The following is a 13,151-nucleotide window of genomic DNA, read 5'->3' as shown; positions in this document are numbered from 1 at the left end:
GAAAAATAATTGAGGAATTTAATTTGTATTTTCTGGATATAATACCGGCTAAAATCTTCTATATATTTAACTGACTTGTTGAAAGTACGTGTTAATAGTGATACTTTTAAAGAATAAGATTTTTAGCGGATTTTTGGAAAAATACTATTGCGATACCGAGCCTAAGTATCGAGACCATAGGATAGGTCTCCCCGAGACTTAGGGTTTAGTCTCAAATTTTTGAGTACCAATTTCTTGAATGGGTTTAAAACCAAATAAGGATCTTTAATCCTTACAAGTGATTTTTAAAATGACCAAACTGCCCAAAATAATAATAATGAATTATGAAGTGCCATAATTAATCCGAGTATATTGTATGAATAATTACAGTATTGGCTAAGCATAACTGGACTATACATTGGAGGGTGAAATCCTGTTGAGAGCTGAGGACTCCAAGTAAGTCAACTTCTTTTGTGTGGCTACAACATGAAACGACTATTGTATTGTATGTTAGTATAGAGACACATGCACATATATATTGTATGAATAATTACAGTATTGGCTAAGCATAACTGGACTATACATTGGAGGGTGAAATCCTGTTGAGAGCTGAGGACTCCAAGTAAGTCAACTTCTTTTGTGTGGCTACAACATGAAACGACTATTGTATTGTATGTCAGTATAGAGACACATGCACATATATACACTGTCGTAGAAATTTTGCATAGAGACGTTAGTCTAGTGGGTGTTGATTCAGAAAATATGACCGGTAGATATCCGTCATATTCTAGATGGTTGATCCCCGTTACACTACTTGATTTTATTATGTCTGGTTCATTACCGCGACGAGTGGCCAAGAGGTGAGGATTGATGGTTTAAACCTAAGGGTGCCAAAATGAATGGGACCTAGGGGCCCTCATGCTTACTTAATCATTGAACGGTTAGAACCAAAGCAAGTGCTCTGATAAGTTATTCCCGGATAGTAGCCGTGAATATTGGCCATTCAGTGAGAGTGCCAGAGACACTAGGGGTTGCCAAATTTGAGTGAGGCTGAACACCCTAGGGGAAACTGCTCACCAGCACCACTGATTAACATAGAAGTCTCTGTAAACCCGTGTCACTTCGATTACACTCTTGAATAGTAGCAATGCCCTAGGTAACTTGATGCTTACCCTTGTGAGGGATTTACTCTTGGATAAGTAGTAATGCCCTAGTTAACTTGATGGTTACCCTTGTGAGGGATTTACTCTTGGATAAGTAACGATGCCCTAGGTAACTCGATAGTTTCCCTTGATGGGGATATTTATTGGCTAGATCTTAGTGTTGAGACTCGGTTCTCTCTTACAGATTAGCATTTATGCTGGAGGGTGTGATACGCCCGAATTTTTGGAAATTGTCAAGCATTGGTCTCAAATTATATTGTGATATATTATATCTGGGATGTTCTGAGTGCAGGGATTTATCTGTTTACTTGAAATACTTTGTCATTGGTTATCAGGCATAACCATAAGTTTGCCAGGACGCTTTTGCGTTCTTGAAATTGATTGCTTAGGGTCTGGATGGATCTGGAACCCTAATTTTGTGAGCTATTGTTATCAATGGACAGTAACTTGGTCAGTGACCACCTGTCTTCTCTGCATGCTTTTGTTTTAAAGTTGAACTTACTAAGCATTTTCGCTTACCTAGTTGTTTCCTGTTGTAGGTAAGAACAAGGGCAAGGTAGAGCAGTGAACACTGGAGTCTACCTTGTGAATGTACATGTGGACCGACCTTTTGGGAAGCAGTTTTGTTTTTGGAAATCTTGTTTTATTTTCATAAACTAGGCTCAGTTTACTCTCCATAAACTATGTTTGTATTAAATATTAAGTATGGCCATACGACTTTTAAAAAGTTTTTTTTTTATACGGGTTTTTGAGACATTTTGTTACATGAAAACTGTTATACTTCCACATTATCGAGTCTTGAAAATCCAGGTTGTTACAATATTATATCGATTATTAATTCATTTCAAGTTTTGGTGCTTTTCTTTTTCTTATAGTTTATAGTTTTGGTGTATTTCTATTCTTGTAGTTTATATTTTTTATGATGTCCTCACCACTTGTTAGTAGTTATTCTTGGTTTAGGTAGTTTGTTTAAAGAAAAATAATACTAAACTACAAATACCAAAACCAATCAAATCTTATGAGAATTATTTAGTAATCGGCTTGTCTCCCAATCTAATCTCAACTTTTCTAGGAGGAGGAAATGGATTCTGAGACCTCGAGGACAACACTGATTATGTTGCAGTGGGAGTTAGCCAATCTGAGGGCTAGTCAGGAGAATTAGGCTGAGACGATGGCGTTGCAACAGAAGGAAATTGACCGTCAACATTAAGAGTTGAATGAGCGGCAGGCTGACATGGACCACCGACAGAGAGAGGCCATTGTCACCCTGGAAGCAGCCATTTAGTTGGCCCGAGGACAACCTGTGCCAACTTCTCAATCGGTCAGCCACCAAGTTACCACCGCAACAAGGCCCAGACTCAAGTCATCCACCTCAACTGGTAAGTCCTCTAAGGGCGGAGCAACCTCCTGCTGCTCAACAGGATATTCCATTTCAAGATCCTGAGTAGTAGCCACCTTTTCGTGTTGGTCGAGATAATCCCCAGCATCAAAGGCAGAATAAGGACGGGTAGCCTCCTCAAAGCCCTAGATGCCAAACTGCTGAGGAACTAAATCCTCTGAGCAGGGGAGAACGTCCTTTTGCTAACAGAAGGCATGTCGAGTTAGGCTCTGTGGTCAGGGGCCTCCCATGACATAATAATGCCCGGGGACCCACCGACCAACGCAGGCCTCCCCCTGACGCTCGAGAGGTACCAGTAAGAGAAGGAAATAGTGCGATCAGCAGGTCGCGCCACAACCAGTCACATTTTAGGGACGGTCATGATTACAATGAGGATAATTCTGGTAGAGGAAATTTTGGTCGAGGGCAAGGAGAGAAAGGTGGAAAGAGGAACCCCCCACCAAGAGAAAATAGGCCAGCGAGCCAGAACACTGGGGGGCAGCCTAGGCAACCTAACGTCTTTGATCGATTGGGCTCTAGCGAGCAAAGGTGTAGAGATGACGACTTGAGGGATGTGCTCAATGATAGGCAAGAAAGGCACGACGAGTATGCCCCTCCAGCATTGGTCGCCCCAGCAATACCAGACGCAGTACAGGCCCAAATCGATGCGCTGAATCAGGTCGTCCAGTAGTTGGTGGGGAGCCGAACATCCACATCGAGTATGATCGGAGAAGAGGCACTTCATTCATACAAAGAATAGCGATGGCAAAAACCCCAAGAAAATTTAAGATGACAGTATTGCCCAACTTCGATGGATATGGGGACCCAGTATCTCATGTGAATAAATTCGAGATACAGATGGACATCCAGAAGGTGTCGGATGATGCTCGCTGCAGAATCTTTCCGGCTACCTTGTCCGATACTACTCAGAAGTGGTTTTTCAAATTCCCTCCTGCTAGCATAGTGTCATGGGAGATGTTCATAAAGGAGTTCTATGGGCAATTCTACGCTGGTCGAGTACATCCGAAGCAAACCAACTGGTCAAGATACGCCAGAAGGAGGGAGAGTCCTTAAAGGAATATGTCCAGTGTTTATGCGAGTGGCAGCTGAAGCTAAGACGGTTGTCGATGAGGGGAAAATGATGGAACTTACTGCTGGAGTGCGGCGCCACTCACCCCTCTGGAACAATTTAAGGAAGAATGGGGTGATGAGTACCCAAGAATTCCTGGATCTAGCAAACCGGTACATCAAGCTCGAAGAGGCGATTGCTAACGAAGGGAAGTTGCCTACAGGAGACAAGGGACTAAAGGAAGCCCCGCCAAATCTTCCAATGGGTTAGATAAACCCAATGAAAACGGCAAAAACAACGGGAAAAATGGTGGAAAAAGGGCAAACAACGAGCCATCGACGTCTGAGAATAAGCGCCCTAAGGGTAATAGATACGAGCCAAGATTCACCAATTACACGCCCTAGTTGAAAGCAAGGCAGAGGTGTACCAGGCGACCAGCACCAATGTCCCTACAAGAGACCAGCACCGATAAGGAAAGATATCTCCAAGAGAGATACAACCAAGTTTTGTCGTTTCCACAATGACTATGGTCATGACACCAATGAGTGCAACTAGCTGAAAGATGAAATTGAGTTCCTTATCAAACAAGGATACCTGAGGAGATATGTACGAGCCACTGGAAGTTCTCGGTGAGAGGCTCAAAGAGGCAGCGAGCAGGCACCTGTACGCAAATGCTCGCCCCCTTTACAGTCGGCTCCTGTGGCGGGTACATTGCTAACCATCTGTGGTGGCCCACACCTAGCAGGAGATAGTGGGAAGGCAAGGGAGTAATACACCCGAACCTTACGCCACGTCCAGGACATTGAAATGATGAATGTGGAGGAGCAAACTCCCAAGAAAGCTCTAACAGAGGAAGAACTGATAACTTTCTCTGAGCTTGACGCTCAGCATGTCCGGTTCCCTCATTCGGACCCTCTGGTCGTGGATTTCCAAATCACCAGTATGATGGTTAAGCGGGTGTTAGTAGAAACAGGGAGCTCAATAAATATCTTGTACAGGTCTTCGCTAGAAAGGATGAAGTTGTTAGTAAAGGATTTGGAGCCATGCAACCAAACCATTTATGGTTTTTTTGGCAAAGGGCTCGCGCCAACATGGTCGATCAGGCTTCCGGTCACAGCAGGAACTACACCTGCGAACAGGACATTACTCACTATGTTTATAGTAGTTGATTGTCCTTCTGCATATAATGCTGTGATTGGAAGGCCTATTCTAGTCGACGTGCGAGCCGTAACCTCGGTCTGGCACCTCACCATGAAGTTTCCAACTGACGCAGGGATAGGATGCGTGTTGGGAAACCAACGAGAAGCGAGGGAATGCTATAACTCCTCGATTACTAAGGCAAAAAAGGGTGGATCAAGGGAAGGAGCTGAAAAAGGGTTGCAATTGGCCAATGAGATACATGCCCAATCAGGTGAGCACATCGCCAAATAGGGTGTTGCCCAAAGTGAGGATAGGGATTTAGATCCTCGCTTTGGGGATTTTGAGGAAGATGTGGGACCAATCAAGGACCTCGAGGAGGTCTAACTCGATGAGTCAGATCCGACCAGGGTTGTGAAAGTTGGTACAAACTTAGAGACAACAACAACTGGTGGAATTTTTGAAGAAGAACCATGAGGTCTTTGCCTAGTCACAGTAAGATATGGTTGGGATTGACCCAACAGTTATCAGCCATGTCTTGAACATAGATAAAGTTTTCCACCAGTACAACAGAAAAGAAGGCTGCTCGACAAAGATAGATCGAAAGCTTTATAAGAAGAAGTCGAGAAGCTGAAGGAGAACAAATTCATCAGGGTTGCGTTTTATCCATCATGGGTCTCTAATCCCATACTGGTTCCCAAGCCAAATGGAAAGTGAAGAACATGCGTGGATTTCACAGACCTTAATAAAGCCTACCCAAAGGATTGTTTCCCACTCCCAAGGATCGATCAGCTGGTCGATGCCACTTCAGAGCACGAGATCCTATCATTCATGGATGCATACTCTGGGTATAATCAGATCAGTATGCACCCACCTAATGAGGATCACACTAGCTTTCAGACCGATACAGAGCTTTACTGTTACAAAGTAATGCCTTTCGATTTGAAAAACGCTGGTGCAACTTACCAGCGACTAGTCAATCACATGTTCAAAGAGCTGATCGGTGTGAACATGGAAGTATATGTTGATGACATGCTGGTTAAGTCGAAGAAGGCAGAAGAACACATCGAGGGCCTGCAAGAGTGCTTCAACGTTTTAAACAAATATCAGATGAAGCTGAATCCCCTTAAGTGTTCCTTCGGAGTTGGATCAGGGAAATTCTTGGGATTTATAGTGAACTCAAGAGGCATTGAAGCTAATCCTGAAAAAATCAAGGCCCTGGTCGAGATGAAGTTGCCAACAAAGATAAAAGATGTTGAAAGCTTAACGGGTAGGATTGCTACTTCAAGTAGATTTATCTCCAAATCTACGGATAAGTGTGTCCCGTTTTTTAATCTACTTAGGGGTAATAGGAAATTCGAGTGGAAGGAAGAGTGCGAGTAGGCTTTCCAGGCCCTAAAGTCTCATATGTCGCAACCACCGATTTTATCCAAGTCGGTTGAAAAGGAAACTATGTTCATCTATTTGGCGGTCACAGAATATGCTGCTAGTGCTGTCCTGGTAAGAGAGGAGGAACATGTGCAAAAAGCTATGTATTATATAAGCAAGAGGTTAATAAGGGCAGAACTGTGATATCCGCCCATTGAGAAATTATCCTATTGCTTGATCTTAGCCTCCAAAAAGCTCCGACCATACTTCCAAGCTCACCCCATTGCAGTACTCACTGACCAGCCACTACGACAAGTCCTACAGAAATCAGAAGCTACTAGTCGATTATTGAAATGGGCTATTGAACTTGGACAGTTCGATATTTCTTACTTGCCACAAGCAACTGTGAAGGGACAAGCTGTAGCAGATTTTTTTCCCAGAACATACAGGGGCTCCAAGACATTGAGCCGACAGAAGAGCCTGAACCTCAAAGCCAAACTCCCTCTTGGCAATTGTTCGTAGATGGCTCTTCTAACGAGCACAATCTTGGAGCAGTTGTGATTTTAGTCACGCCTGAAGGACATCGATTCCACTGTGCAATCAGATTCGAATTCACATCATCCAATAACAAAGCCGAGTATGAAGCTTTGCTTGCAGGATTAAGATTAGCCAAGGATATGAACATAAAGTCGCTTGAAATATATAGTGACTCCCAATTAGTGGTTAATCAAATTACTGGAGAATATCAAGCCCAAGGTCTGAAGATGGTTGCTTATTTGAACAAGGCAAATGACTTATTGGCACAATTCAAAAATTATACTCTTCAGCAAGTACCTCACTACCAAAACTCAAACAATGATGCTTTCGCCAAGTTAGCAAGTGCAAAGGATGCTGACACCTTAAATATAGTGCCTGATGAACGATTGTCCGCACCGAGCATCCAAGCAGAAGAGTCCTCCCTGGTAATCCAAGTAACAGACACATGGATGACACCTTTCATTGAATACTTAGAATGTGGGGAATTTTCGTCGGACAGAAACAAAGCAAGAGCCCTCCAGAGGCAATCGGCTCAGTTCATCCTGGTCGACGAAATTTTGTACAGAAGGGGGTAGTCAATGCCACTCTTAAGGTGTTTTACAAAGGAAAAAGTCAAAGAATTAATGCGAGAAGTCCATGAAGGTTTCTGCGGGGATCATGATGGGGGGCAGAGTCTATCAAAAAAGATCCTAAGGCAAGGATACTTTTGGCCAACGATGAATGCAGACTCTGTGGATTTTGTTCGAAAGTGCGACAAGTGCCAAAGATTCACCAAGATACTGCGAACAGCCCCTAATGAGCTAAAACAGATGCAAAGCCCGTGGCCATTCACAGTATGGGGAATAGACTTGATTGGGTCTTTGCCAACGGGAAAAGGCAACGTCAAGTATGTTGTAGTTGTTGTTGACTACTTCACAAAATGGGCCGAAGCTGAGCCACTTGCAACGATAATGACCAAGAAGGATCTGGATTTTTTTGTCAAGAACATCGTGTGTCGCTATGGGTTGCCAACGAAGATTGTCTCAGACAATGGCACACAGTTCAATAGTGATCTGTTCACCAATTTTTGCGAAAGGCATGGGATTATCAAGAGTTTTTCTTCAGTAGCTCATCCACAGGCAAATAGACAGGTTGCGACTGTCAATAAGATACTGAAGGATACACTGAAGAAGAGGCTCGAAGAAGCAAATGGAGCATGGCCAGAACAGTTACCTGAAGTCCTTTGGTCATATAGAACATCCCATCGAACAGCAACGGGCCATACTCCATTTTCTTTGGCGTATGGATATGAAGCCATGTTGCCTGTTGAGTTAGATACGCCATCGCATCGAAGGTAGGCATACGATCAAAATGTTAATAGTTAGTTATTGATGGAATCTCTGGATTTGGTCGATGAAAGGCGCGAGCAAGCTCAACTCTGAGTAGCAGCTTACCAACAAAAAGTCGCTCAGTATTTCAACTCTAAAGTATGCAAAAGAAAATTTAATGTTGGAGATTTGGTACTTAGAAGAGTTTTCCTCAACACCTGCGATCAAGTTGCTGGAGTACTTGGACCTAACTGGGAAGGTCCGTACCAAATTGAAGAAGTCCTCCAGCCTGGCACTTATAAACTTGCTCGCTTAAATGGAGATCTCATTCCTCGTTATTGGAATGGAGAACACCTGCGCAAGTATTATCAATAAACAACTCTTTTTAAATAATTGGCTTGTATTAATTTCACTTTCTACAAGTTTATGAACAAGGGTTAGTCAGTCACATGACTGATCGCTTATAAGTGTAAGATAAAAATTTTGATCACTCATACAGACACAATTGTCCATTTATTACGAGAAATAAAAGGAACTGTGCGCGGTCAGTTATTCTTGCCAATTATTGTATTATTTACAAGTATTTGCTCATTACGTGTGTTGTTTTGCTCTATTATCATTTTTATAAGTATTTATTACGAGCAGTAATGTTTGAACAAGTCTTGGTCAAGGCAAGTGACCGAGGACCTTAAGCTCCTCAATCATTTGAGGGCATATAAGGTGTAACACCCTACTACCTTAGAGCCGTTACTAAGTGAGTTTAAAATGTGCAATTAACTCGCTAAACGAGGTTTTTAGAACAAAAGTGTGTTTAAACAAAAGTCAAGACTGTAATCTCTGAAAATACTCTATTTCATTGAAAATTTCAAGTGTCTGACATTTGGGATCCCAAAATATGGTTTATAAAATATTTACAACTCAAAATAGATTTATAGATAATTAACCATCAAAATCACAATTTAATACAACCATTTCTCAAAATGCCCCCAACCAAAGCAGTCGGGCAGGCCAAACATGTACGCGCCGCTTCACGCTCTCCGTACTCATGGCTGGTTGACTTTTTTTTTGCCCTTACCTGCAACACAGAGCACCCGTGAGCCGAAGCCCAGCAAGAAAACTCTTACAGCACCTAACATATGCATATTATATAACCATATTATCAGATAATCCACAGATAAACAGATAATCCATCAGACTAAACATATACGGCCATGTCGTCCCAGAAGCATTACCAAAGTCTGGGATCTCAGTCCTCACCATAAGGATATCCCATGTATCCATTGGGGTCTGACCCTAGTGATATGCACTCCGCGTGCCAAATGTTACTCTCGGCCCCACTGCCGTTCTCGGCCTTCGCCGTTCTCGACCCTTTGTCGTTCATTCAACTATAACCACATATAGCATAACTCAAACAACATTCAAACATATAATAGTTCAATCAAGGGCTATGCCCTAACATATAATTCAATCTAGGGCCGTGCCCTGCAACAACATTATGGTCCCATGCCCTGCTCTACGGGTACTACAGTTTTCTTACTTGTGTCCCGAGCTTCTCAATGCACCAAAGTCACGAGCACGAACCTCTATCCCGAGCCTCTCCGAAAACCTAGTCACAATACATATAAAACACTCTTTAATACTAGCCAATCCAAAACCACTTCCCGGGACCAATCCCATACTCTCGGGACCTCCAATTTCCCAAAGCAATACAACGGAAACATCCCCCGAGCCCCCGGGACAAATGCCCAAAAATGCAAAATTTCCCTGTCCTGAAAATAGCCTAGCGTCGCGGCACTACCCTTTGAGAGCCGCGGTGCCCAGAGAGTCCCCCAGCTCCTGATGCAGCCTTGTGCCGCGACACCAAAGAACAGGGCCGCGGCGCCCCTTCGCGAACCCAGATTTCTGGGTTTTCCCCTGCATTTTCTCCGAGCCAAATTACTTCCAATTCAACCCAAACACATACCTAAACCCCGAAACCAATTTAAAACCACAAATGAACCATCCAACAACCTATAAACACCAACAACAAGATCAACCACACAATCACACCCAAAATCCACACTTTGGTTTCAAATTTCAGAAACTTAAACCATAGCTTTTAAAACTTAAACCAAGGCTTGAAAAATGTAAACCATGCCTCAATATTCTTAAACCACACCAAAAAAAAAAAATTCAAAGATGCTTAGAACCCTTACCTCAATCAATAATTCAACGTTGAACTCCCTCCAATTCCAGCTTTAAGTCAATTCCTCTGGATTACCAAGATGAATTCCCATACAAAACCAGCCACAACTCTATTTCAATTTTCATTCTTACTTTCTAAAATCAAGCTTGAAACTTAGCAAAACAGGGGATAAACTCTTACCTCTGAACAAGCCTTAGCCTATACTTGATTTTAGTTGCCTCAAGCCTCTTGATTCTCCTCCTAAGTTTCCCAATTTCAGCTCCCCTCTTTTCTTCTTCTTGCCCTTAGTTTTCCTTTTCCTTCTAGTTTCTCATCAAATTTCGGCAAGAGCAAAATATGACCAAGTGTTAACACGTAAATCATCTTTTCCCTCAGCTGAAGGTTTCTACACCCTGCCAAAAGAATACTTTACCCCTCCAAGTAACTCATTTCCTAACTAAACCTCAAAGGCATTCTTGTCATTCACCTTTCTTACAAATCTACCATCTTTGTCATCTAAAATCTGTTACTCTTAATGGTCACCAATGGTCACTCAAGTTACTCAATTACCATCAACCATTAACTCACAAACTCAAAGTATAAAATTCCCAAAACTCCCGAGCCGGGTATTCAATCCCTTTGTGACTTTTAAACTAATTAGCTCCCTAGGACCGTCTCGGCACGTGCATCACAATATTATCACCACTCACACGTGGTATTAATCAAATAATACATTTATTACATTTACGCCCCCAGCGGGCTAAAATTACCAATTTACCCCTAACAAACAAACGGGGCCCACATGCATATTTATTCCACCTAAACATGCATTCATATCACATATTCATTTAAATTCATATATAATCATGTTATTTCATTTATTGCCCTCCAGGCACGCTAATCAAGGTCCTAAACCTTATTAGCAAATTGAGGATGTTACATAAGGTACTAAGTAAGCAAAAGATATCAACAAGTATATGTAAACACACGAGCAAAATAAGGGAAAGCATGCTACGGTACTTAGAGTATTTTTCAAAATTTTGTTTAAATTTTGTTAAATCAAAACAAAGTGCTATGCTAAGTTCGGTCATACGAACAGATGTTATAATAAAGTGCAAATATTATAATATTAAAAGTAAAATCCTTTACACAACAAGCAGTTTCTGCTCGGATGTAATTGTCAATTAAAAGAAAAAGCTGCCCACGCAGCAAAAAATTGTCTTGACATCACGAACAGTAGTTCGTGTGTCCTAATTTACGAATTAAAGTAAATACAGGTAAAAATTTATGAAGCAGCAGAAGGATCCTGCTGAGGCTCTTGTGGCTGCTGGTCGACTGTGGCCCCAACATCTTCATTGGCGCCCTCAATTTCTGTTGCCAAAGATATCTCAAGAGATCCCTGAGCCTTCTCCTCCTCTTCTAGGCAAGCAATGCACTTTGCCAACTCAGCCTGCCTTATATGGTCTGGTAGATAGGTAAAGTCCGCCTTGGGGTTGCTTTTCCAGAACATATAGAAGCACTGAAATGTCGCTCCTTCATACTTCTCCAGGTTACGGGCGTTGGTCTCCTCGAGGTCGGCAATCTCTTTGCGACTGATCTCCAACTCCGTTTGAAGTTTTTTGGCTTCTCGGTAGTTTATCAGCGAGGCCTCATTATACCTATCATTGGAGGCAGTGATTTTGGCAACAGAGTCCTCCTTCTTCTTCAGTTCCTCCTCGAGCTTGGCGATCTTAGCCTCAGTTGTTCGCAACTCCTCAGCATGCTTGGCCTCGACCACCTTGTGCTGCTCGGCGAGCCTTTCCTCGACTACTTTGACATCTTCAGTATGCTTGGCGACCATCTCCTCCGAGCGACACTAATCGGTACTCACGGTCAGAATCCCCTGCGATTAGAGAAAAAAAAAAGTTGTTAGTATCAATCAGAGAGATAAGCAATCAAACCACAGTGAAAGCGGCAAATTACAGTGAGTAGTTCGTTTAGCGTGCGACTAAGGAGCTGGTCGACCGACATGGTGGGAGCGCTGCTGAAGGATTCCAAACTGCGCCAGTGTCTGGACAGTTTCTTCAGCCTGTCGTTGGCCAAAGTGCAGGCAGAGTTCAGCATGGCCTCAACCAGAGTTTTATCTGGCTGAGCAGGAGAACTTGGGTCGGCAGGAGCTGGAGGATTCTGGTCGGTGGGAGCTGGAGGATTCTGGTCAGCAGGACCTAGAGGAAGAGGAGTCTCTTTTGAGGGAGTGGTGCAAGAGGGTCCTCCGTTCGAGCCCTTTTTGCGTAAGGGTCACTACAGCCAGGCTGGCGTCGGTTCGATTTCTTTCTGCTCATAGGAGTTGTGGTAGTGGGGTTGGTGTACAAATCGAACGCCTTCTTGGCAGGCATGTCTGCAGAAAAGAAGCATATGATCAGTCAGGGCAAGTTTTCATACAAGGAAATGGAGAGAAAAGAATTTATAAGTAAAATACCCGAGCTACAACTATTGGTCGTTACATTATCTATTTTTCTACTGCTACACTCACTCTCTGCCTTGAAGAAGTCTGAATCTAAACTAGTCGCGTATTTAAAGTTGCCGTCCTAGTCAAATAAATGACAGGGAATGGGAAAGCTATCTAAGAGTGAGAAGTCAGTACCGTTCTCATCTGAGGACTCAAGTATGGGCTCAGGGTGTGCAGGAAATTTCTGCTTGCCTTTCCCATGTTGGGCATGGACAACAGCTGCTCACGGAGTGCTAGAAGGTTCCCTGATGGTCACTCCAGTAGCCCTCCTCCTCGGGGGTTGTGACACATCCTGGTGCTGCTCGGGAACTTCTGCCCCAGTTGCACTTCCCGTGGTCGATTCCCTCACATCCTGGTGAGGTGTAAGAAGGCCAACTAGCCTTAGGTTATTCTCCATGACCAGCTCTTTGACACTTCTTTTCAATGTTTGTCATACTGGCCAGGGCTACTGCTCGTATCTCCATGTCTGGAGTGAGGACTGGTCGATGCCATGGACCTGAACGACACCGAAATTCTAAAGAATGTATAAGGAAGCTAAAAGAAATTGAATGATTAGTAAGT

The sequence above is a fragment of the Humulus lupulus genome, chromosome 1 (genome assembly GCF_963169125.1).
Source record: "Humulus lupulus chromosome 1, drHumLupu1.1, whole genome shotgun sequence".
Taxonomy (NCBI): domain Eukaryota; kingdom Viridiplantae; phylum Streptophyta; class Magnoliopsida; order Rosales; family Cannabaceae; genus Humulus; species Humulus lupulus.
Note: the sequence above shows the minus strand (reverse complement) of the source record.